This window comes from Desmodus rotundus, chromosome 13, assembly GCF_022682495.2.
Source record: "Desmodus rotundus isolate HL8 chromosome 13, HLdesRot8A.1, whole genome shotgun sequence".
NCBI classification, from domain to species: Eukaryota; Metazoa; Chordata; class Mammalia; order Chiroptera; family Phyllostomidae; genus Desmodus; species Desmodus rotundus.
Window position 1 is genome coordinate 68,205,617 of NC_071399.1, and position 26,959 is coordinate 68,232,575.

Sequence of the window (26,959 nt, forward strand, 5' to 3'; positions counted from 1 at the left end):
CACAGCCTCACCTGGCTGCCACATGATCCTCTTGGGTTTGGCCATCACCCCTGAGAACTACTCTAGCCATACGTAATACCAGTGTCCTGGGACTACTCATGGACCCATAGTGTCCTTTCTGCTCACTTCTGAGGACAAGTGCAATGTCATTCCTGGGCAAGCGATTAGGAAGTTCCCATCTTTATCAATGTAACCTTCCTTTTGGGCTATAAGGTACTTCCATTTAGACGCTTTACTGGTTTTTCTCCTAGGAAATGTCAAGTGCATTTCTGTTGGCAAACAATAAATGGAGAAATGTGGCGAAGAATTGTTGAGCTCAGCTCATGAAGCTGTCCTTCAAATCCTGTCACAGCACTGTGCTGTCATGTAGCTGTTCTGTCATGTAGGGGTCCCCTCACACACACCCAGACTGAGCTGCTGAGTCCTGGGGGAAGGTGGGCTCAGTGCTCGGGAAGCACAAAGGAGCCAGAGGGAGTGATGAAGTGATTCTGACACTGGAGGGCTGAGGAAATCGCATCCCAGGGGCTTGGGCTGATAGAAGCCTAGAACTGGTACCCAGAATGGGGTTCCGAACCTCCTGGTCACTCTGCCTCAGCATCTGGCCTTTTTCTGATCTAGAAAAAGGTACCAGGGCACTAGAGTTCAGTGTGATTAAATAAAGTGTCATGAATCAGGGTTGGAAGGAGTTGCCGAGGTAGAGGGGTTCTGAAGCCAATTTATATTAAAATTTATTTCTTTTTTCAAAACTTGGAAGGTTATTTCCTTAAAGCCTCAGAAGTGACAGGCTGTAAGGAATCTTGTCTCTATTGTGGGAGAGAGGTGGGGAGAGTCCTGATTACAAGTATTTCTAGTTCTGTTTTCTCAGGGAATGGGTATGATGCTCTGGTCTCCTGCTGCTGCCCTGGGGCTCACAGAATTGCTTTTGCAGCCCACTCCCCTTCTCTCGGGGGCTCACGAGAGAAGGGATGGGTTGAGGCTGTGTGTTGGCTGCCAGGCAGATTAGAAGGCTTCGGCAAGAACCTGGGACAGACATGAGAGAGGAAACGTCCTGGCCGGACTATGTGCAGCACAAGTGACTGATCAGTTCCGGTTTTCTTTGCAGCAGCTGTGACTCCGATCTATCCCTCCACACCTGGTGGCTACCAGGTCCCCTACTACCTGGTTGGTGGCAACCAGGCCTATTGGGGTGCTGCTTTCCCCACCCCAGCTAAGGCTAAATCATGGAAGCCTGTCCCCAGATGGGCAGGTAAAAGACACCATCCAGAGGAGCAATCTGTCAGACTTCGCCGATGGAAGCCAGATGACTGTTCCAGCCCAAAAATTCCTCGGCTGGAACACTGTGAAAACAGGCTGACACCACAGCCGCTCCCCCCAACAGCGGCTGGGGCGGAGAAGCCAGTCGTGGGACAAGGAACCAAAAGACACCATCCTGAAGAAAACTGCGAGGAAGACCTGGGCAGTCCCAGCGCCAAAATCCCACGGCTAGAGCTTTTTGACAACATGCTCACCCCAGCGGATGCGGGAGCGGAGGAGCCCATCCTGAGACGAGGAGACAAGAGACACCATCCGGAAGAAAACTGTGATGAAGATCTGGGCTGTCCCAACGCCAAAGTCCCACGACTGGACCTTAAAGTCAACAGGTTGACGCCCAAGAAGGTCACCCCAAGAGTCCGTAGACGCATACTCAAAAGACCATCATTCTGGGGGAAATTTTGATCTGGGGATGACAGTGTGGAGAACATCTGAAGCCACGTTCTGCAACATCAAGCTCTGCAGCGTCCTGCTCTGCAGCGTCAGAGCCCGTGCGGTGCAGCAGTGACTCAGAGATGGCGCAGCCCCGCAGCCTGGCAGACCGCGTGTGCGCATCGGAAGATAACATCACCGTCTCAGAGCACGCCCAGCAGAGCGACAGAAATCAAAAGCAGCACAAAGGCGGACGGCTTCAGACCCAGGATGAGGCATCCAGAGAGCGGGTAGCTTTGTGACACACCTCGGGACAGAAAGAACTGCGCTGTGGCTCCGCCCCTCTGACTCTGCCTTACAGGACTCGGTTGCCCCTCTAAATAAAGCCCTGGGACTCAGGTTCCTTATCCCCAAATTTTATGGTGTGATGCTGTTGCTGATTGCTTCTGAGTGATTATTATTATTATTAGGATAGTATAGATTTGGATTGAATATTCAGTGATAAAATCTGAGTGAATGGCATAGTCACCTCTTTTGACTCACGGTTATTCCTCAGTGCCAAGGTCACCTGTCGGGCTGGTGGTCACATAGGCAGCTTGGCGCTTTTGGTTCCTGAGGCTCACTCAGGTCAGATGCCCAGAGCGGGGACAGAAGGCTGACTTCAAGGAAAGACTATATTGCAGCACGTTCGCTCGTGGCATCGGAGCATGAAGGCTGCTCCAAATCCAACGTTGGGTGATTGGAGCATGGCGGAGTGAGGCTGACATCAGGGAAGCTCACCGCAGCAAAGGTAGAAGCAGAGAAGCCAGTGCCCTGGGGAAAATTATGACAGAGACCTCAGCTGCCCCAGCCCCAAATTCAACAATTGGAGTTGGTGGGAAGAGGATGACCCCTTAGAAGCTTGCTGGCAGAGGCACTCTGCAGAGAGGACAAAGGCTTAATGGCCTAAGACAGCTAAGGCCTCTTCCTTCACTGCCCCCACCTGGCCACCAGGAGCAATTACAATTTAAGACATTCTGTCTGAGCCTTCCTCAGCCAGGAGCCTCCTTCCACACCAAACAGCCGTGGTCAAGGAGCCTCAGAACCTGAACTTTCCAATGGGAGGCTGCTCTGAACATCCCAGGATTAAGCAGGCCTGGCAGAAAACCTGAGGGTCCTCTAGAGTCCCTTCTTGGGCAGAAAAGAGAAAAGTCTGAACTCTGTGAGCCAAGTAGGATCCAGCAGCAATGAGAGGGTGCAGCGTGGCCTTAGCAGAGGCCCACCCAGTCTTCCAGACGGGCCCCTGCCCTGAGTCATTGCCAGCGGCACCAACATAAACTAGGAGGGTTTTTGAAACTGAAAGAAGCAGTCTGTGGTACCCAGGCAGCCTTTAATCTGGGGTCTAAAAGCAGAATAGGGAGACTTAGGATGTCCTGCTCCCTGGAAAGTGTTGTTGAGCAGCAACCCCCTTTGCCCCCAGGGCTCACCTGCTTTCTTATTCCAGGCCTCTGTCCTCGATGGGGCCCCTTCCTGATCAGTAAATACAATTTTCTGTTAAAGCCGGTGTTTGACTTGAAATACAGCTGTCTAATGTGGGGACCCCAAACCTCCCTGGTCCCTTGAAGCACCTTCTCATGTGGGGAACCTGGTACAGTGAGACCTTCTGCCCCTGAAAAGGACCCTTGGGTGCAGTGTCAGTGTGGCTCCTGCAATGACCCCGGAGCAAATTGGGGCAGAACTTGGGCTGAAAACAAAGAACACTTCCCTGTGGGGCATGTGTGTGTGTGTGTATGTGTGTGTGTTTGTATGTGTGTGCAGAGGTAGGACTGAGAAAGTGCTGTTCTCATCTCTGAATCCACCCCTCCAACTATCAATTTACTCAACACATATTTATTGTTGTAGCTCGGGATATTTTGGTGACTGAGGTGAATGCAGCCGCCCCCACCAAAGCATCCACAAACGAGAGGAAGAGACAAGTCAATATAATTTCAAATGACACTAACTGTTATAAATGAAAGTACAATAGGAGAGGAGGACAGAGTGAAGAGGGGTGCTGGGTTACACAAGGAGATCAGGGAAGACGGCTGTGAGGAGGAGATTTTCAGGAGTTGTGAGTCATGGGTCATGTGAGGAGCTGGAGGAAGAGTATTCCCATAAGATAATATGGCACATGCAAAGACCCTGAGGAAGGAAGGAGGCCAGCCTGTTCCAGGACCAGCAGAAAGGGGAGGAAAGAGAAAAGAAAGAAGACGCGATGGGAGAAGTAGGCACGGCCCAGTCTTGTCAGCCATGGTGAGGAGTGAGGGTCTTTCTTAAGTGCGATGGGGGTCCTGGGTGGGCTGAGACCAGGGCAGTGGAGTGACCTGATGTAGACGAGAGGAAGATCCATCCCTCTGACTGCTGTGTGTCACAGTGCTGAGGTGCTGGCTGCTGCCAGTTGACTTCTCAGCAGTTAAGGGGACAGTTGGTCCAAGGAAGCGGGGGAGGGGAATCAGCAACAGCAGGCACGAAAGAGCCCAGGCTGTGGGCCTGTGTCCCAGCCCACCTGCCTCAGCAGCTTGTGGCCCTCGGGCCAGGCTGAAATCACCCAGCCTGAGGACAGCACACTTGCCTTCAGGGGTCACAGCAGCTAGACCGTGGATCCTCCCCCAACACACACACACCCTCCAGGCCAGGGAAGGTCCTGGGCACCTAAGAAGTTTTGCAACCTAGATTACAGGAAGGAGGCACACGCCCTGGGGCTCCCAGGAAGTTTCCACTGTGAGTCTCAGTTAACCCTCAAAAAACAGCTAATGCCTCTTCCTGCATCGACCATCCCCCACCGTCCACCACTGGAGATTGGAAACTGAGTGTCTGTCTCTGACACTCGCTGGGACTGAGGCTGACTCCTGGTTACCAGCAGAGTCAGATGGGTTGGTGATCGCCAAGCACGAGCAAACAGACCCAGACTCAGAGACCTTAGGAAAACTGGAGATGCCCAGCGCCCACTTTCACACCACCACTGAGTACATTTTTGAGGTGGGGTCTGGATGTGCACTTTAAAATCTTCCCATAGCTACCAGTTTATGGGAAATAGAAGGGACAGGGAAGCACGGGAAGTAAAACCATGAGGTGCGATCAACAAATTTCAAAACAAAGTGAAAGGACAAGTGATTTTTTTTTTTTTTTACAAATAAATTGCAAGGAAGAACTTTCAGAGTAGGTGTAGGCAGAGTAGTCAAACACTGTACTCACCTCCCCCACCCCAGCAGTACATCAAAATTACAACTAAACTACAGAACAAACTTCCTTGAGAGCCACCTGAAGACTAACTAAAGAGAAGTCCTACAGAATTAAGGATATTCAGAAGAAGCCACATTGACACTAACTGGTAGGAGGATCTAAGATGCAGAAGGGGCAGGGCTTACACTTCCAGTGTGGCAGTTAAAATTCAGCGGTGGGGGCATTTCTGGGCTGCAGAGGTCCCCTCTCAAGGACTGAGGGGTCCCAGCTCTACTTGATGCTCCTCATCCCAGGGACCCAGTTCCAGGAAGAGAAATCCCCATAACTTCTGTGAAAAACTGGCAGGGATTACAAGTGAATGGAAGAGAGGACTGTTTGCTGGAGTCCCAGGGGTTCCTTTTTGGGGGATGGTGCACGAATTAACTCACTGACACACTCCCTTGCTCTCATCTCCAGCACTGTGCCAGTTGCTTAAAAAGTGCCAGGGACATACAGGGAGGACCTGCATGGTCTGGCTTCAGAAGAAGGGGTGGAGGGTCAGCTTTCTCCCAGACAGAAGAGTGGGCAGAAGCCACCCAGCTTGCACACCTATAAATAATTACTTTGAAGGTTTAAATGTTCTAATCAAAAAACTTGTTTCCACTGATACACAAATGGATAAAGAAAAGATGGTACATGTTTACAATGGATTATTTGTCATAAAAAGGAAGGAAATCTTGCCATTTACCAGCACATGGATGGATGGACCTGAGAGAAGATATTATGCTAAGTGATATAAGTCAGACAGAGAAAAACAAGTACCATATAATTTACTTATATTTAGAATCTAAAACACAACATAGATGAGCAAACAAAACAGAAACAAACTCATAGATACGAAGCTAAGTGACAATTACCAGATGAAAGGGGGGGTCAGGGAGATGGATTCAAAAGTTAAAGGGATTAAGAAGTAGGTTAAGAAAGTGCCAGCCTTGGCCAGTGTGGCTCAGTGGATTGAGTACCAGCCTGGAAACCAAAGGGTTGCTGGTTTGATTCCCAGTTCAGGGCACATAGCTAAGTTGCAGGCCAGGCCCCCAGTTGGGGGCACATTAGAGGCAATCATGCATTGATGTTTCTCTCCCTCTCTTTCTCTCTCCCTTCCCCTCTCTCTAAAAATAAAGAAATAAAATCTTTAAAGAAGAAAAAGAAAGTGCCAGTTATAAAATTATACAAGCTGTAAAGTACATATGTGGAGTAGAGTCAGTAATACTGTAACAATTGAGCATGGGGTCAGACGGGTACTAGACTCGTGGGGAAGATCACTTTGTATGTTCATAAACGTCTATCACTATGCTGTATGCCTGAGACTAATGTTGGATTGGTCAAAAAGTCCACTTAGGTTTTTCCTTAAAATAAAAGACATTTTTCATTTTCACCATTAACTTTATGATTTGGATATTTTGAGTATGTCAGCTATCTCCCACTCAGTGTAATAATGATTATTCTCAGTTAATGCCTCTATTTGATCGCTGTCAACTTCAACTGGTCTACCCAACCATGGAGCATCGTTCAGCGAGAAATCTCCAGCCCGAAACTTTGCAAACCACTTTTGACACGTTCCATCAGACACCTTCTCCAAAAAAAGATCACACTGCACAGGTCTTTTTTTGTGTTTCTGTTGTGTTTTTACCTTTCTTAAAATAATAAAGCATAATTTAATGAAATTGTTGCACATTTTCTTCCATCTTCAATATTGAAATGGCTACAAAAAATTGACTAATTTTGATTGTTTTTTAAAAATGCATACTGATATGACCTGTCAGTACAATCTAACAAAGTTATTTTGAATGAATTAAAGACAACTAAGTGCTACTAGAGCCATCTTATGGAAAAAACCAAGTGGCCTTTTTGGCCAACACAGTAGAATATTGTATGTCAGCTGCAATTAAAAATAAAGAATTATTTTTAAAAACTGCAAGGAAGAAAAAAAGAGCAACATAGACTGAGACATATAACCAAATGCAATGTGGGGATCCCGATCTATATTATAGTTCAAGTTAATTATTTAAAAACCAGGCCATCAGGGAAATTTGAACATGATAGGTAATTTATGATATGAAGGATATATTTGTATGTGAAAGGTGTTTGATACTACCTAAAAATAATTAAGAAAACAAAGTAACTAAATAATGAATTAGTTACTGATTAACATTTACATTTTGATCCATGCCCCTCTTTAGCACAAACTTCATTTTTGCTTTTATTTAAAAATAAACAAGACCCCTAGGAAAATGTTCTAGCAGAGAAGTACAGTTTCTTATAGAAGCAAATTCCTGTCCTCAATATGCATGATTTTTAAATTCACAATGTTCTACTTAGATAGAACTACTATCACTTTTTAAAAAGAAAACTATCATTTTCACATTGCAGCTGCCTTAGGAAGACTGATAAAGGTAATAGTGCAAGGCATTTTTTTATGTTTTCTGATCTCAGTGACATCTGCTTCCTTCTAAATGCAAAGGTGGTTCAGAAAAAAATATGTCTGTATATTAAAAGCTCACCGATGATAAAACATTGACTAAGAAATGCCAGATATTGAAAGACTTTTCTTTTGCCTTCTCTTAAAATTAGATCCATTCCAACTGCTCATTTTATTTAGCTTTGAATTTTCTTAGCTACTTGTAAAAAATAGTGCTTTTCTTCCTTCTAGACATTATTTTTGGCCACTCTGAATTGAATCACATATAACACTGGAAGGGTCTTGAGATTACATTCTCCTTTAAGCATCCTGCTTCTGGTAGGGACCTAGGAAGAAATGCATCTCTTTACTTTTTTTATTGCAACTTCATTCATTCATTCTATGTTTACTTCAGTAATTTTTCTAAAATTTAATAACTGTATCAAGATATATTAGAACACTTACCATTTTTATTTTGTATGGAATAATCTTTATAACAATTGTTCACTCACATATTTTATTTTTCAATCTTAGTTATCAAGGGAATAAATACAGGAAATATATATGTGTATATCTATATATTTTATTTTACTTATGCATACATGGAGAGAGAATGTGCCATGTCAACTAAGGTGAATATATTCTGGTAGAAGTTAAATGCTTCTTCCAACTGACTGCAATTCTTGAATCAGTTTCCATTCTGCAGAGGAAATTGGGGACTTCACGATGGATGATTTACCATACTAATTATGGGATTTTTACTTCAGCAATTATTTGATAATTCTTATTCATGTTTCCTACTAAAATAGCATTTATTTGTATGACACAGGAGAAATGCATCTTTGCATTCTAGCACTTCACATATTAAAGTAGGATGAAACCATTTAAAATTATCAAGCCTACTTCTGCATGAATATAAACAAAAGAGATAATGAGAACATCAGAGAAACACCAGATTGGGAAGCAAGAGAAGCAAAGTGTTGAGTGGCTAAGAATTATTAGCTGAATAGTGACATACAGGTGAATTATAATAATAATGACAACAACAGCAATTATTACTCTATATTTCTTAGTTACCAAGTTCTATATAATGTCTTTAAAGTACTATGCATTATCACACGTGGAATTATGTGTTCATATAAGAACCCTAATAATTCCATGTGTTAGATGCTACTATTATACACTAAAAAATTAAATTTACCAGTCTGGAAAATGATCGTATAGCCTCTTTTTCTCTGTTTCTTCCTTCTAAATTCAATTAAGTTCACTGAACTAATTCAACCCATAGTCATAAAAGGACATTGGAAATTGGAAAGAAGAAGGTGGACTGGCTGGGGATCTCAGTCAGGCCCTGCCCCACACCTTGAACAGCGGTGGGCAGAAGAGTGCCTTGCTTGTGGGGTCGGTTGGGATTGATCACAGCTGTGTGAACATTACCAGGGTCCCACATCAAACATGAGGCAGAAGTGGCCCCATCCACAGCAGCATTCGTGTCATCAGGGTCTCGGTCATACCCTGACTACCAGGTGCCTGTGTGTGGACTCATTCTCCGCCCCCGCACCTGGCAGCATCTGGGAGCCAATCTGCTGGTCCAGGCTGGGCAGCACACGTTATCCTTAACAGGGTGACCGCCTATTGAGACAGAAGATTAAATAAGATCAGGAGTCTCTTACCATAATATCGTGAATGTCTAGCATACAATTAAGAAAAAATCACTAGTCACACCAAGAACCAGGACAACATAACACACACACACACACACACACAACTTGATGAGAAAAGGCAGCCAACTGATGTCAACACCAAAATGAATCTAATGTGGAATCACCTGACCACCAAAAGAATACTTCAATAAAAATACCTTTGCTTAAGACAAATCAAAATCAGCAAAAAATGGAAGTTACAAAAAGGAACCAAATGGAAATTACGTAACTGAAAAATGCAGTAACTGAAATGAAATGACTGGTTGAATGAAATTAACAGTAGTATGGAAATGACAGAAGATAGCATCAGAGACTTGAAAACAGAACAATAAAATTAATTCCATCTGAGCAGAGAAAATGGACTGAAAACAAAACATAAAGAGCCTCATGGATTTGTGAGAAAATAACAAAGTATTCACATTCATATCTTTCTATAGTCAGTCTCAGAAAGAATGTGGTTACAAAGTATTTGTAAATATAATGGCTGAAACCTTTCCAAATTTGATGAAATACATAAAATGCATACCCAAGAGGCTGAGTCAGCCACATATAATGTAAACCTAAATTATCTACACTGTCTCACCCACCATCATAATTAAAGTTCTAAAAATTAAAGATAAAAAATCTTAAAAACTGGGAGGAAAAAAATCGATGCATTACTTATAAAAGAACACCAGTTTGAATGACAGAAGTTTCTCCTTTGAAATCGTGAATGCCAGAGGAAATAGCTTATTTTTCAATGCTGAGGGAAAATAATTCTACCTGGAAATACTTTCCCGGAGGAAATTACATTTCAAGAATTAAGAGGAAATAAAGAGTTTCTCAGAAGAAGGACAAGGAATAGAATTTGCAACCTTTAAAGAATGGCTAAAGAACACTACAAACAAAGAAACTAACAGCAGAGGACTGCACGCTGAGAACTAAGGAACAATGGAATGGGTAAATGATAGGGATGAATATAATAGACTATCTTCCTTTTTATGGGTGTCTTAAGTCATACAAGATGGTTGAAGCAAAAATTACAATTATTTCATGTGCTCCATATACCAGGATGTTGTGGTAAGTTATGTATGCGTGCTGTAGGTAAGTGCTTAAGAAAAATTTTAATAGAAGTTTCTAAGAACGCTTCCTGATAGCTTCAATGAAAATTTTTTTTATCAGAGAATGGACCAAAATACTAATTTTGGCCCACCTTACTTCATCCAATATTTCATTAGACACTCCTAAAGCTATGACCTAATAACCGATGGATGACATATTTGTCCTCTCACAGAGAGACTCCTCCTTACTTAGTGGTCATTGCAGAACTGAATTAATGCACAAAGAGGAATTGTAAATTACTAGGTCCATATCCCATTCTTCTTCACAAACCCCGCTATGTTTTCAACCACTAGATTTTTTCATTCAAGTTCACTACCCCGGAATCTAAAAGTATGTATTTTATTTCTATTCTACAAGTACCCAATTCAATACCATATTCACCATAGCCACTTTCTCTACTACCTGAGTTACCTAATCAATTTATCAAATAAATTAATCAAGTAAGCTAATCAAAGTTATTTTTTGTAACTTCAAATTGCTCACTGGGTCACCTGACATTTTTGTATATGAGGCCATAGATAAAACAACATCAATTATTTGACATCTGCACTTTTCAAAGTGTATTGAAATGGTGAATCTAGTTATCAGGTAAAGAGTTTGAAATGGGAATCACTAAAGAGTTTGAAATGGGAATAAATTATATATTTGTTGTGTTTCTGCAATATGGAATAGGTTCTTCATACAAAATTGTTCAGTAAACTTATCTGATCACTGACCACTAAATATGGAAAAGTAAAACAAAACCATAATAAATACCTATAATCTATGGTAAAGCTAAAAGTACATCCTACAGTTGATACATTGCCATTATTACTCTGAAAGATACTCCCCTAGTTGATTTGTTACAGTGCATCCTACACCAGCCAGGGACACTGGAAGTAAATATATTCCTGTCTTGATTTAGTCAACATGATGTTGGGGAAGTTATTTTCTTCTGAGGAGATCACTTTACTCATCTTTAAGTGCAGCTAATATTATAGATACTCAGCCAAATGTTTTAAGCATTATTTAGTTATATTTTATACTTGAACACAGCAGAAAATAATATATATATATGTATATATATACATATATATATATATATATATATCTTAGTCTACAAATGTGTGTACAAGTTAAGTTGGACATTATGTTCTCATGGATTTATAAGTAGATAAATAAAATTTCAGTAATAGTTTTGCCCCAAAAGTTAAATTGACACATGACTACAAATTATTACATATAACTCCTGATGAGAACTTGAACTTGTTTAACTTGCACCTGTGATTTCTAAGTAAAATTTTTCTTTTAGGAGATATTCAATGAATTTTTGTATGTGGGTAGTTATTTTTCATGCTTGCTATTTAATCACCAGGACAAAACTCACCCACGAATTCTGTCACAGACATTCTATACTCAGTAAGCAACTGCCTCAAACGTTCACTCTTGCAAACTAAGATAAATTGAATGTCAGAAGTGCTTCCTTTTAATTTAATATGGGTAAAATCTGTGTCTCTAAAATTCCTAGTTTTTGAAATTTAAATTTGTGTACTTCTTTTTAAAATAGGTGCAGCCCGTTTAATAGAAATGCACATTTCTCAAGTAAAAGCTTAAATCACGTGCAGCTAGTTAATCTCTTTATCAAAGGTTTTCTAGTATATTAGGTGTCTGGATGTTCCATTAAGCATGCACTCTGAGGAGTTAAACGCATTCATATATTAACAGATTTACTTCATTAGTACATTTGTATTCAGACTTACTGAAACATTTCATAAAAGTGCAGTTACAGTACAACAAAGAAAAGCAATTGTGTAACAAGGGCATTAAGCTGTCTAGTGAACTGGAATCCTGAAGTTGAATTAATAGGGTAGCATGTTTACATATCAGGAAGAATATGAAAATTAGGAAAAAGTAAACAGCAGAAGAATTGCAAATGGATCAACAAACTGTCGGTAAATGAAAGTATGTTTCATAACATAAAACTGTTACTATTGATGTATTTAAGTGTTGTGCAGCTAATTCATGAATATGCATTATGTATATTCTGTCATGAGAGCTGTACGCATTTAATGTTAGATTTGTGCAGAACATCAATAGCATTGATGCAGTTCCAAGAGTTAAATAGCCAATCAAACTTGAAATATTTCACTTCATTCCTTTTTGTCAGTAGACAAATAATTTGGTTAGTATCTTTGCTAAGAAAAAAAAAATGAAGATTCTATTCTAAGCCACAAATTTGCTTTTGCTATGGTGACCACAAATCTTAGATAATCCAGTCAATCTAAAAGGAGTGTTTGGCTGCAATGTACAGCTTGCAGAAAATATTCAAAAGTCAGTAAGTTATAGTATTGGGACTACTGGCATGAAATCATATTTTTCATTACATCTAGTCTTCCTTTGGAAGTAGTCTAGCATTCGTACTTCTTAGGAAATTCACTATTTTCAAAGGGAATCGAATCATGGATTAAAAATTAATTTATCACTGCATAAAAGGTATTTGCAAGGACATTAAATCCTTTCAATGAAAAATTAAGAAAAAAACACGTGCAGTGTACAGGAATCTAAGGTACCTGTAGATGCAATCACATTTGTCAAAGGTTTTATTATTGCTACCTTATATAGCTTAATTAACTTGCCGGAAAACCAAAATCTAGGCCAATAATTTTCAAACTTGAAGAAACATGGCCATCACCTAGGGCATTAAAAAAAGAAGTCACAATGATAAATACTTTTATGCAGAATATTTTAGTGTGGGGCCCAAATATTTTTCCTAGGAAAAAATGCGATCTAGTTATTCCATTGTTGTTCTATCTGAGAGATGAATGCTGATGCCTGTGTAATTCTAAAATTTATAAAAGCAACACTCTATCAATTTTCTCTTGAATAAAAATAATAGAGATTAACATTTTAACAAAATGTGCTAGCAGTGTAAATCGGGGGGTAAATTACTTAAACACTCCCATCCTGAGCAGAGCTGGCAGTAGGGAAATAAAAACTGCTTTGAGCCCATTTTATTCTAGATCCACAAGTACTATCAATGGTATTCTTTGAAGTGCCAGGCTTCCTTTGTTGATTTTTGAGAAAACATCTAGAAATAAATAAGGTTGTAAAATCATACTTTGTCTTCAGTCATTCTTTTAAGTAAATATAATGTTCCATGAAAACAAAAGCTGCTAATTCAGCTCACAACTCAAAAAACAGTTGTGTGAGTGATATTGCTCAGACCTCTTTTGTATGCAGCTGAGTTTTACATAAACTTCCCCTTCTGTGATAGAAAATGCAAAAAAAGATATGACCAAAGGGGAGAGATTTAATGCCTTTAAATTATTTTATTCCTCTACCAATGACTTTCTTAAATAAAACTAAATGAACCCCTGAGATTGCATTGTGCAAATGTCAGCACAATGAAGACAAAACCTATTTTCTCAGCATTACCACCAATATAGTATTTATCGTGTAGACCTTATGAACTTACATCGCATACTCCCAGGGATCCAAGGATCAAACTCAAAGACCACTGGTATAAAGAAAAATGATTGTTATAAGAAGATGAAATTACTGCAACATCACATAATGTGACTCCCTGCCTCTCCCCATCTCCATTAACTCACTCCTGTCTCTGGTTCCCACTGACTGGCTTACCAGTCAGTGAAATTTTCAAAGACTGTTCATTGGCCTTAGGAAAAAAATCCCCTCAAAGGCAGTGAAAGTTCCTCATACCCTAAATGTGGGGCACCTCTCCCAGACTAATTGAGCTACGCTCCCTCAAAGAGCAGTGCTTCTTTTTCCTTACAGGTCTTTTCTGCTGTTTCTTTTGCCTGCTTCTTTTTCCTTACAGGTCTTTTCTGCTGTTTCTTTTGCCGGGACAACTTTAGTTCTCTGTCTCCCATTGCTTGAATCAGTAATACTCATCCAGAAAGACTCCAGGGATTCCAGAGTCTGGGTTGATTTTCTATGTTAAATACATTCATAGCCTTATATATGTTCCCCAAAAGAAATCAATCTCACAGTGTTGTAATTTTGTTCTCGCTTCTGTGTTAACTCCACCAGACAATAAATTCCCTAGGGACAAGGATAAAATTTGTTTTACCCAAAGTTCTTATTTCTCAAAAACAAACATCTGAAAGATAAACAAACTTTATCTTGCTAATAGGAATCACTTCTTGTAGCCTAACTTGGCTGCATTTGAATGCTTAAAAGTACTCTTCCCCAGCAAGAACAAATTAGAATGAAAAAGAGGGAAAAATCCTATCACCAAATATTTCTATACATTGATGCATTCCCCCACAAAATCGCTTCTACTATATGGTGGTTAATGGAAAAATTGAGGGTCGTGTTGTCCTGAGATTTTACAAAGTTTCTGAATTTCCTCAGGACAGAATAAATGTGAGGATCCAACTTGATACATGTAAAACAATAAAGTGGCATGGAATCAGGAGCATATACGAAGCTGCATGATCGTGTTTGCTTCACACTCAATTCCCAGTTCATCCTCCAATAAAAATTTTGCATTCCAATATGAAGACCCAGATAACAAGAGTCCATGTGTAAAAGTTAGTTATCTATTATAACTACTTAATATGAATTTTTCATATTTTGAATACCTGTGAAAAAGTACAGTGTGATGGATGGAGGAAACGGGGTGGGGGCTGAGTGGAGGCGGGCAAAGGGGAGAAAGATGGGACCATCTGTCACAGTGTCAACCATAAAAATAAAATTTAAAAAAGAAAATTAAGGTGTTAATCAATAAGGTTAGTTCAAAGTTGCAAGGACCTTATTTAAGATCATGCTATGTCCCTCATTATTGTTTCATATACACTGTAAGAATATTATTTAAGCTTGGCGCCCCTTTTCACTCTCTTCTTCACCTCAAATTAGAACAAAAAATGGAGACTCGATTTCATGTCCACTAGAATGAGTTAACTCTATTTTTGGCTGTCTCATTTTTGAGCAACTAACTGTCATAGGGCAGAGCAGGGGCCATTTCATCCAATTTAAAATAATACACTGTCTCTTTGGAGATAGCACTGTCGTTTGTTTTCATTTTACTGAGGCGTCTCCTTTAGATTGAAATATTCATTAAAGGGAAAACTCCAACTCCCTGAGATGTGTAACCGAAGGATGAGATTTCTTAATTCACATCTTATCTGAAACATTCTGCTACTTATTTCAGTGTGGTAGGTTATAAGCTGCATTTTAAAACACAGTGTTTTGATCAAACTATTGAGCCTGAAGAGAAATAGGTTCTTGTTTAAGTTAAAAATTTATTATTCACTGTTCATGTCCCCATACATTATGCATTCCATTCAGTGTTCAATCTCACTGTGCTTCTTTTAAAAAATAACCCATAACAAAACTAGAGTAGACTAGTATAAAAGTTGTTTCTGCCCCTTCAGATCAAAGCTATGGGAAGGTGATATGAAATGAATATCTCTAAACAATACTTCATTGTTTATGAACAAGCACTTTTTTTCTTTATTAAGGTAAACCTAAGGTTTATATTATTTTGTTTTAAACCACTCTCTAATGACAGTGTAGAATATATTGCCATACATATTTTAGAATTAAACCAAATAACAATCATCTTATATGAAGTGGTATATCTTTAGTTTGTCAATATGTGAGAGAGATGGTGTGTGAAAAATATAATTGTAAATCTAGAAGAAATGTAAATGTGTGATGCTTTGTATAGGTACAGACCAATAACATTATTAGTATTCAATAAGAAATGTATTATGATGAAGTAGTTATGTAAAAGCAATTAAACTATCTTCTTGAAGCATTAAAATAGAAATTCTATTACAAGAATATCTGCTTTGTCGAAAAAAAAGTTGTTAAGAGGTTAATATCCAAAATATATAAAGAATTCATACATTAGTAAAACACACACACACACACACACAAAGAGTCTGACTTAAAAATTATCAGAGGACCTGAATAGACATTTCTCCAAAAAGGACATATAGATAGTTAAGATGCCTGACATCACTAATCATCAGGAAAATGCAAAAAAAGAAAAAAAACCCACAATGAGATATCACCTCACACCTGTCATTATGGCTACTATCAAAAAACAAACAAACAAACAAACAAAGAATAAATGTTGGTGAAGATGTGGAGAAAAACACACTCTCATGAACAATTGGTGGGATTGTAAACTGGTAGAGCTACTAAGGAAAACAGTTAAAGATCATCAAAAAATTAAAAATAGAGCTCTGGCTGGTATGTCTCAGTGGACTGAGCACCAGGCTGCGAAGCAAAGTGTCACCAGTTCGATTCCCAGTCAAGGTACATGCCTGAGTTGCAGGCCAGGTCCCCTGTAGGGGTGCATAAGAGGCAACCACACATTGACGTTTCTTTCCCTTTCTTTCTTCCTCCTTTCCCCTCTCTCTATAAATACATACATACATACATACATACATAAAAAGAAGTTAAAAAAATACAACTACCATATGACCCCAAAATCCCACTTTTAGGTTGTTACCTAAAAAAATCAAAAACACTAATACAAAAAGATAGATTCACCTCTATGTTCACTGCAGCATTATTTATAATAGTCAAGATATGGGAGCAACCTAGGTTTTCAGCAATAGGCAAAAGGACTAAAAGAATATAGTACTTATGTATAATAAAATATTACTAAACTATAAAAAAGAATCAAATCTAGTCATTTTCTACAATATGGGTGGACCTAGAGGGTATTTATGCTAAGTGAAATAAGTGAGAGAAAAACAAATACCATATGATTTCACTTATATGTGGAATCTAAAAGAACAAAATAAATGAGCAAACAAAACAGCAACAGACTCATAGATATAGAGAACAAAGTGATAGTTGCCAAAGAAAGGGAGGATAGGTGGAAAAAGTGAAGGACATTAGGTAGAAACTGCCAGTCATAAAATTAGCCTCAGGGTGTAAATTTTGTAAAGTTTTATGTTTCCATTTACCAGGAGATTCCAAGACTCAGTGTCTAATGAAATACTGACCTTTTTTTATTGCTTATTTTAATTTTATTTTCTGATAATTGCCAGTACCTAATCTTTTCTATCACTTTTTCTTATAAATGCTCATTATTTATAATAAAGACCATAAAATACATATTTTTTTCTTCCTTCATCTAGCATTTTTAGGGTTTTTTAAAATACTATATTTTGAAATATAAATTTTTAAATTCACATACATCAGCATATCCATCTTTTCTATTATGGATTCTAAGACATATTGAGGTATAAGTAATGAACTAAAGGTATTGTTCTTTCCTCCTTTTAGAAAATTACCAGTACAAGACATTAATATAGTATTGAATATTCAGAGAACAGAAACATTGATTAGATCTCAGACATAATATTTCATTCAATGCTTCAAATCCAACTACTTAAACTCATTTTAAAATTTCAGTTGTGGGACTTCCGGCCAAGATGGAGGCGTAAGTGGACACAATGTACCTCCTCGAACAACAAGAAGAAGGACAACAAATTTAAAAACAAAAACCAATGAGAACTGCTAGAATATCGAACTGTATGGAAGTCTGACAACCAAGGAGATGAAAAAAGAAACATTCACCCAGACAGGTAGGAGGGATGGAGATGGACAGCCGGGGCGGAGAGGACTGGCAGCAAGGTGGCGACTGGGGGATGGAGGCAGGCAAGGCTGCAGCTGGTGGGCCAGGCAATGGATTGCGGACTGGGCAGTCCCACGTTCGTGTGCAGATAAACTGGGAGGAACAACTGGGGAGCGAGACAGGCATGCAACCCAGAGTTTCAGTGCAGGGAAATAAAGCTTCAAACCTCTGACTGAAAACACCGGTGGGAGTTGAGGCAGCAGCAAGAGAAACTCCCAGCCTCATAGGAGAGTTCGCGGAGAGACTCACAGGGTCCTAGAGCGTGCACAAGCCAACCCACTCAGGAATCAGCACCAGAGGGGCCCAGTTTGTTTGTGGGTAGTGGGGGAAGCGACTGAAACCTGGCAGAGAGTGGAGCAAGCAGCATTGTTCCCTCTTGGACCCCTCCCCCACAAACAGTGTCACAACACAGCCACGTGGGTTGCCCACCTCTTAGATGAATACCTAAGGCTCTGCCCCTTACTACAAAACAGGTGAGCCAAAACAAAAACAAAAACAAAAAAATGGCCCAAATGAAAGAACAGATCAAAGCTCCAGAAAAAATACAACTAAGTGATGAAGAGATAGCCAATCTATCAGATGCACAGTTCAAAACACTGGTAATCAGGATGCTCACAGAATTGATTGAATATGGTTGCAAATTAGAAGAAAAAAATGAAGGCTATGCTAAGTGAAATAAAGGAAAATGTACAGGGAACCAACAAGAAACTGGGACTCAAATCAATGGTGTGGACCAGAAGGAAGAGAGAAACATTCAACCAGAACAGAATGAACAAAGAAGAATTCTAAAAAAAGATTAGAATCTTATGAACCTCCAGGACAACTTTAAACATTCTAACATCTGAATCATTGGGGTACCAGAGGGAGAAGAGGAAGAACAGGAAATTGAAAACTCATTTGAAAAAATAATGAAAGAGAACTTCCCCAATCTGGCAAAAGAGATAGACTTACAAGAATTCCAGAGAGTCCCAGAGAAGTTGGACCCAAGGAGGAACACACCAAGGCACATCATAATTACATTAGCCAAAATTAGACATAAGGAGAGAATCTTAAAAACAGCAAGAGAAAAGCAGAGAGTTACCTACAAAGGAGTTCCCATAAGACTGTCAGCTGATTTCTCAAAAGAAACCTTGCAGGCAAGAAGGGGCTGGAAAGAAGAATTCAAAGTCATGAAAGGCAAGGACCTACATCCAAGATTACTCTATCCAGCAAAGCTATTATTTAGAATGGAAGGGCAGATACAGTGCTTCCCAGGTAAGGTCAAGTTAAAGGAGTTCATTATCACCCAGCCCTTATTATATGAAATGTTAAAAGGACTTATTTAAGAAAAGATAAAAATATGAACAGTAAAATGACAACAAACTCGCAGTTATTAACAACCCCACCTAAAACTAAAACAAACTAAGCAAACAACTAGAACAGGAACAGAATCAGAGAAATGGAGATCACATAGAGGGTTATCAGCAGGGGAGTGGGAAGGGGAGAGTAGGGGGAAAGGTACAGAGAATAAGTAGCATAAATCGTCGATAGAAAATAGACAGGGAGAGGGTAAGAATAGTATAGGAGGTGTAGAAGCCAAAGAACTTTTATGTATGACCCATGGACATGAACTAAAGGGGAGGAATGCTGGTGGGAGGGGGTGGAGGGAAATAAAGGGGAGAAACTGGGACAACTGTAATAGCATTATCAATAAAATATATTTTAAAAATTAAAAAAATCAGTTGTTATTCATAAGTCACTGTAAGTTGTTTATTGGTGATTTCTTATAAAAAATATAGTAAATCAAAATAAGTGTTTACAGCCATAAAATGAAACTTCCCTAAAACCTACTAAGCTTATTTTAAAAATGAGTTTCAGAGCATGGATAATTTAAGAGCTGCTACTATCTATTTGCTTTTGAATATTTTTGGGGCAGAGGTCATAAATGAAAGTTTTACATAGAAATAACTCCCCCATTGTAAGATTTTACAAATATTCAAGTATTCTCTTCATTATCTATTAACATTTCCACATTTACTATATTTTCAATGCATGTCATTTTTAGGGATTAATTTGGCATATTATATGAAGTATAGATGTAAATTTGCCTTTCTTCCAATAGAAAGTTACACATGCCAATTCCATTTACAAAATAACCATCCCATACTCAGAGACTTCTAAAGCTAACCTTGTAATATATTAGGTTCCTGAGTGTATTGCCTTCATTTCTAGGTGGTCAGTATGTTGCACTAATGTATGTTCATATTCATTTGGCAACTTTTTACTTTTGGGTTGCAATGACAGAATAACTGGATTTTTAAAAACCTTACACAAAACTGTCCTTTCTCAATAATCTTTTTTCATAAAATGTTTTTCACCCTTTTGGGGGAGAACTATTACTTAAAAAAATATTTACCTCCCTGACTATGAACTTCCTTTTTAACATAGAGCTGCTTGACTTTTAGACTACCCTATGTGGTTATGTAATTACTATTGCAAACATTGGTAAAATAATAAAAACAATAGATCTACCAGAAATATAGATCCATTCAGAAAATTAACTCTGAGCAGCAAAACCTTCTACTTTCACTGGTGACCATTTTAATCAATTAATATTGATTTATACCAGTATGATTCCAGGCTAAGTTCAATAGGATTAAGATCAATAGGATTAAGGGACCACCACAATAATCAGACACATTGATAGTAGCTAAAATGTATTCAACCGCTTCCCCTATGCATTTGGTTCAGTTAAAGAACAAAGGTAGAGAAGTGTGAAGTTTAAGGAGTGAGGCTGAAACTCTCCTTAATAATAGTAGGGACAAGTCTACAAGAGCATTTCTCCTAAGAAACTGAGTGTACCCTTCCTAAAGGGATATCAAAAAGAAACTCTCATTTTAAGTAATTATTTTAATAAAATGTTGGAATATATGTATGACATGGTTTAGGAATTACAAGACTAAGGCAGGGAGAGAAACACAATGAGTTTTAGTAAATGTTGACAGATATCAAATCTAAGAACACAGAATTTATCAATGAAACTAACATATTGGGGTAATTTCCAGAAATTGGAGATAATCTGCATCCAAGACTTAAATAAAATTAATTTATAATGAATAGTATTTGTTATCCACACAGTAGTATAAAACAAGGGTACAAATGTATGGCTGATGTCATTGAGCAACAAATAAATGTAATCTATGTGGTGAATTCAAACATGAAAACCCAATATAACAATAGATAATGCATTTTTTGATTCAGGTCATGTATCCTAATATGTAATTATGCATTCACAGTTAAAACACTTTGATTGATGCATGAGTCCCTCACTAGACTCTAAGCACCAATAGAGCAGGAATATTTTATCAAATTTTCACCATGATTTGCCCAGAGTGCACCAACACTTTTCAGCTGCAAGACATTCCTGCAGGAAAAATGTAAATTCTTTTACTTTCAACATAGCATCTTCAAAACTGGAATACAAATACCTTTGTAGTATTCTTTAGATAAGTAATGAAAGAATTCATGTAAAATATTTATCAGAATTTCTGGAGCTTAGTAAGCAGTCAGCATATGGTAGCTCTTTATTGAATACCTACTAAAAACTGAGCAATTTTCAAATGTGAATAAGTATTGGCTGTGCTCTAGAGCATCTTATTATCTATGTTGTTGCACAGTACAGAGACTTATAGATAACAATTACAGTATACAATTATGCCAACATGTTTGCGTTCTATTATTAAATACAGTGAAGGAGTAGCAAGCACCCCTTGCAGGTCAGAGAGCTGTAATAGAATAATTTAATATTTATCTGAGGAGATCTTTGAGTCAATCCTAAAATGAGGAACATGGATTTTGTGGAAGGACTCTAGTTAAAAACAATTTCCTTGGTTTTGTTTCTAGAAACTAACCTGGGTGGTAGCAATACTAAATAACATCATATTTACAAGACCTGTACTGAAAAGGACATATTTGTGATCAGAGTAGTTATTGGGTTGTTGGTGTGGAAAGGTAGGGTGATAAAAGTAGGATATGTCTGTTCAAGGAGTTCACCATTTTTGGAATCATCTCTCACCTTATGTTATGATCTTAGGAAAGGAGAATGATCTGCTTTTCCTTTACAAAGATTTCAGTAGTCACTGAAAGGAATGTGAGGGAAAAAACAAGTTAGAAAGCTATTTTCAAATATATTTTATTGATTATGCTATTACAATTGTCCTAATTTTCCCCCTTTGCTCTCCTCTGCCAAGTATCCCCTTCTCTCCAGCAATAACCCCCTTAGTTCATGTCCAAAGGTCATGCATGTAAGTTCTTTAGCTTCTCCATTTCCTATACTATCCTTAACATCCACTCGTCTATTTTGTACCTAGCAGTTATGCTTCTTAATCCCTTTATGTTTTCCCCCATTCTCCCCCTTTCCCTTCCCAGTTGATAATCCTCCAACTGATTTCCACATCTATAATTCTATTCCTGTTTTAGTTGTTTGCTTAGTTCATTTTTGGTTTTTTAGATTCAGTTGTTGAGAGTTGTGAGTTTGTTGTCATTTTAATGTTCATAGTTTTGATCTTTTTTCTTACATCCCTTTAACATTTCATACAATAATGGCTTGGTGATGATGAACTCCTTTAACGTTACCTTGTCTGGGAAGCACTTTATCTGCCCTTTTATTACTCTATCAAGCTTTTCTGGATAGAGCAATTTTGGTTGTAGGTCCTTGCTGTTCATCAGTTTGCATACTTCTTGCCAGTCCCTTCTTGCCTGCAGAGTTTCTTTTGAGAAATCAGCTGATAGTCTTATGGGCACTCCTTTGTAGGTAACTCTCTGCTTTTCTCTTCTTTCTTTTAAGATACTCTTTTTATCTTTAACCTTTGGCATTTTAATTATGATATGTCTTAGTGTGGTCCTCTTTGAGTCCAACTTGTTTGGGACTCCCTGTGCTTCCTGGACTTGTATGTCTATTACCTTCACCAAATTAGGGTAGTTTTCCTTCATTATTTTTTCAAATAACCTTTCAATTTCTTTCTCTTCCTCTTCTCCTTCTGACATCCCTATGATACAGATGTTGGCACTTTTGGAGATATCCCAGAGTCTTCTTAAACTCTCCTTTTTTTTTAAATTCTTGTTTCTTTATTCTGTTCTAGTTGACTGTTTATTTCTTCCTTATGTTCCAAATCATTGGTTTGAATCCCAGCTTCCTTTCCTTCACTGTTGGTTCCCTGTGGATTTTTCTTTATTTCACTTAGTGTAACCTTTATTTTTTCCTTATGTTTTTGCCATACTCAGTAAGTCATCTGAGCATCCTGACCACCAGTGTTTTGACCTCTGCATCTGGTAAGTTGGCTAGCTCTGTTTCACTTAGTTCTTTTTCTACCATTCTGTTCTGTTCTTTCATTTGGGCCATATTTCTTTGTCTCCCCAACTTGGCAGCCTCCTGGTTTGTTTCTGTATATCAGGTAGTGCTGCTCTGACCCCCTCTCTTAGTATACCTGTTAAGTTGTAAGGGGAGGAGCCATAGGTATTGGCTAGGATGGGGCATCATGCTTCACCTCTTTGTGGCACTGTGTGAGTGGAGGGGGTAACAAATAAAGGACAGTACTGCTGCCTGGGTTCTGGAGGCTTGCCTGGCACCTGCCTCATTTCCAGTCACTTCACCCACTTCCAGAACTAGCACCTTTCTAATCCCTGCCCTGGTAGTGGATCCCAGAGTGGGTGGGTTTGTGAACATTCTAGGACCATGTGGACCCTTTAAATAGACTCTTCTGAGAAACCAGCAGCTTCTTCGGCCACCCCAACCACCAGTGGTTTCTACAACCAAAAGTTGCGAGGGTGTGTGGTCTGGCCTTGGACTGGTATTGCTCACTCTCGAGGTGCCCCTTCTGGTTTTCACCCACCACACACGAATGTGGGGCTGGGCAGCGTCCTCTACGCCCTGGCCCCGCATCTCTGCTCCTCCTACCCTTCTGGGTGAAAGCGACTCCTGTAAATCCTTGGTTGTCGAACTTCATACTGTGTATTTTTTCTGGCACTTCTGGCTTTTTGTTGGTTTGTTTGTTTTGAGGTTAGTTGTGATTCTGCTTGTGGTCACACAAGGAGGGAAAGCATGTCTACCTATGCCTCCATCTGGCCACAGAGAGAAAGCTGTTTTATATTCAAGCCAATAAATGACAGTGGTTCAGACTAGAAATATGAAAAAAAGACTAAAATTTTAAAAAGAAGTTTAAAATTCAATACATTCCTTCTTTGTCCTACACTCCTGTAAGTTGTTTTTTGTCTATTGCAATGAAAAGTGGTAACTAATTGAATAGCATCCAATTCTGCTATGAAGAAAGATAATAGATGCAAACGTTCATTGAATTTGGCATTAAATAGGACAGAGTTTTTGTCATTAGCAAACTACTAAAACTCTTTGATATTCTTGTGAAACTGTTCAAAATGTGAACTATAATAGACTACAATCATTTATATAAAAATGTTCTGAATTCATTAAGATGGAAGTTAAGTGAGGTCTCTAGGGTTTCATTTTTATGGATAGCTCCATGTCATTTATAAATTAATCAAATTAAAGTGTGAGATATTGTATCAAAACTCTGGTTACAGGAAAGTTGAAAGGATGTCTAAAGACTTAAATTACATTATTGGGATTTAAAACTGCTTTATAATATTAGAATGGTGGTCTAAATCTAGCAAGCTGAATTGACAGCATTTTTAAATGAAAATTTGAAATCACTACAATCATTTCTATGGTATAACCTGGCTTGAACTAGGATTAATAGATTATCAGGTATTTGAAATATATCAGGTATTTGAAAAATACCTGATATTCTAGAGATTGGTAAAGTCAATGTGAGATCTGATTCTCACTGATTTCCATTGATAGAATAAAAGTAAAATTAGTTAACCTTAAATGATGTATGTGTTGAAAGAGATTATCCAAAATTCTCTCTGAAGTATTGGACCATTTACAGTTGTTATAATTTAAGATGGACAGAGATAATATGCCTTCAGTGTGTGAAATCATGACTTTGGGAAAATCAGGATTAAGAGATTGCAAAGAAATAGTACGAAGACATGATTTCAGCTGATGAAAGTTTTTTCATGCTCAATAAGTTTTATATACTTTTCCAGAGGAAAAACCTAAAGTACTTGGTCAAAAGTTAAAAGGTGAAATATGCAAAGAAACCAATTATGTTGAATATAAAGAAGAACATACTAAGAATCTTACTGTTGGCTCAACTACCTTCAAGAGTAGTAGTCTGCTCTCTCACTATAAATATTTAAAGTCGGGGAAGTTATCAGTTCAGGAAAATGGAGAAGGCATATAAAAAATGAAGATGAATGATTGAGTAGAACCACAGATCTTTTCAATTTTAATTTTCTATGCCATAATTCTGTAAATTTTATTTAACCATGGCAATTTTTTTGATGGCTAGATGAATAGATAGATAGGTGATAGATAGATAGATAGATAGATAGATAGATAGATAGATAGATAGGCTGATTGATAAAATGAAAGAAATATTACATCACCCTGAATAAATTGTAACACAGATGAAAAAATATATTGAAGAAACTGTATTCATAATGCATTTGAACCACACTGTATTGACTTTCCACCATCCTTTTAGTTTATTGAATAAAATAAATTCAGTGTTCCTGCATCAACAACAAAAAAACAGTCTTATCCACATAAAAATTCTAGCAATTCTATAGGTTGTTTGCTCAAACTTATGCAGCAGACATTCTGTTGATAACAGTTTTAAACACAAATTTGATCATTAAAATGTCAGATCAAGATACTAATCAAAATTCTGAGGTGGTTGAGTGGCAAACAGAAACTAAAGCAGCTTCAAGCTGGGCACCTACAGTGGGAAAGAGCACCGTGGGCTCTTATAGTTCCTACTGGCTGCTTCTCTTCTTACTGCTGTCTCTTGCCCTACAATCCCCATGGCAGGAAAGACCTGGGAGTATCACAGTTTGTGCTTTCATTAGTACTGTCCTAAGCTTCATTCTCTATGGGCCTCACAGTAGTTGAAAGATGACTGACTCTGTGTCCTTAGACACAATTTTTAGGGTATTTGAACATTTTTCTGCCAGGCTGGTCTAAGAGAACTTTGCTGTTGCAGATTCTTCTGTATTCTCAGGGTCAGTTGGTTCTTCTCCTCAGTCTCAGCTTGCTTCCACTTTCTTATCACTGGGTTCCTTATAGCCATCTGTGTGGTCTGTAAGCCCTGCTGCTTCTCTTTCTCATGGGGACATCTCAGCTTCTGAAAATGCATAGCTCACCCCTGCCCAATAAGCTATGAGAGCATTGGCAAATCCCATAGTAATGAGGCTTCCCTGCTCTGGCACCAAAGATGTCAGAGAAACTCTTCTCCTCAATTTTTTTCAGGGTGAAGTCAGATTCTAGACCACCATAAACACAACCAGTGTTTGTGACCTATTCAGCTTTTAAAGGACCCCATGGAAGCCCAGCTCTTCACTAAGACTGAGTGAAGTGACTATTTCTAGGGTTCCATGGTGGAAGGTAGAAAAAGCACAGCAAAGTTTCTGCTAAAATATCATCTTCACAAAATGACATTACTCATTCTCTCAAAACTTTTGTATTCTCAAAGTATACGAGGGTGTTCAAGATCAAAGAAAAAGTTTGTAGTCAATATTATTTAAAAATCAGCATATGGTTATTTGGCAAATAACTTTCAAATATCGTGTTTATTTTATTTTGGTGTCCAATATGAACTTGTAAACTGAAGAGAATTATTGTCCAAAAAATAAGCTGTGTGGCAGGTAGACCTAAGTATCTAACAAGGAGGATAGTAGGCATTCTAACAGGAGAAAACAGAACACAATGAGACAGAAAAAAATCTGTCTAAAGATTATTTACCTGTTCCTTAAGACAGAACTGAGTCTTTGAAGTAGAAGGGTATATTACATCAAGGTTAATACAAAAAAAGTAATATTTACATATCACTTGTTTAAATTCCTCTAATCCATGAATAAATTGAAAATTATGCAAGATTTCTAGATATAAAGAATGCATTGCTTAGAGAGTATGAAATAGTTAACAAAACCAATAACTCCTCTCAAAATTATCATATTAAATACTCTATCCCACTTTTTTTTTCTTAGAGATATTCCTTCAGAGCAATCTGTTTGCCTCCTGTTATCAGGATTTATTCGCCAAGTTGACTGCATAAGTGTAATTTGGAGTTTTCCTTTTCCATGATTCTAAGCATATATTTTGCCTTCTGTTTTAAA

General features: G+C 38.4%; 1 pseudogene; it reads left to right on the forward strand.

Moving 5' to 3' along the window:
* Positions 1 to 1,826: 1,826 nt before the first annotated feature.
* Positions 1,827 to 26,959, forward strand: part of LOC112310361 (Golgi-associated plant pathogenesis-related protein 1 pseudogene) — a 63,022-nt pseudogene continuing 37,889 nt past the window's right edge.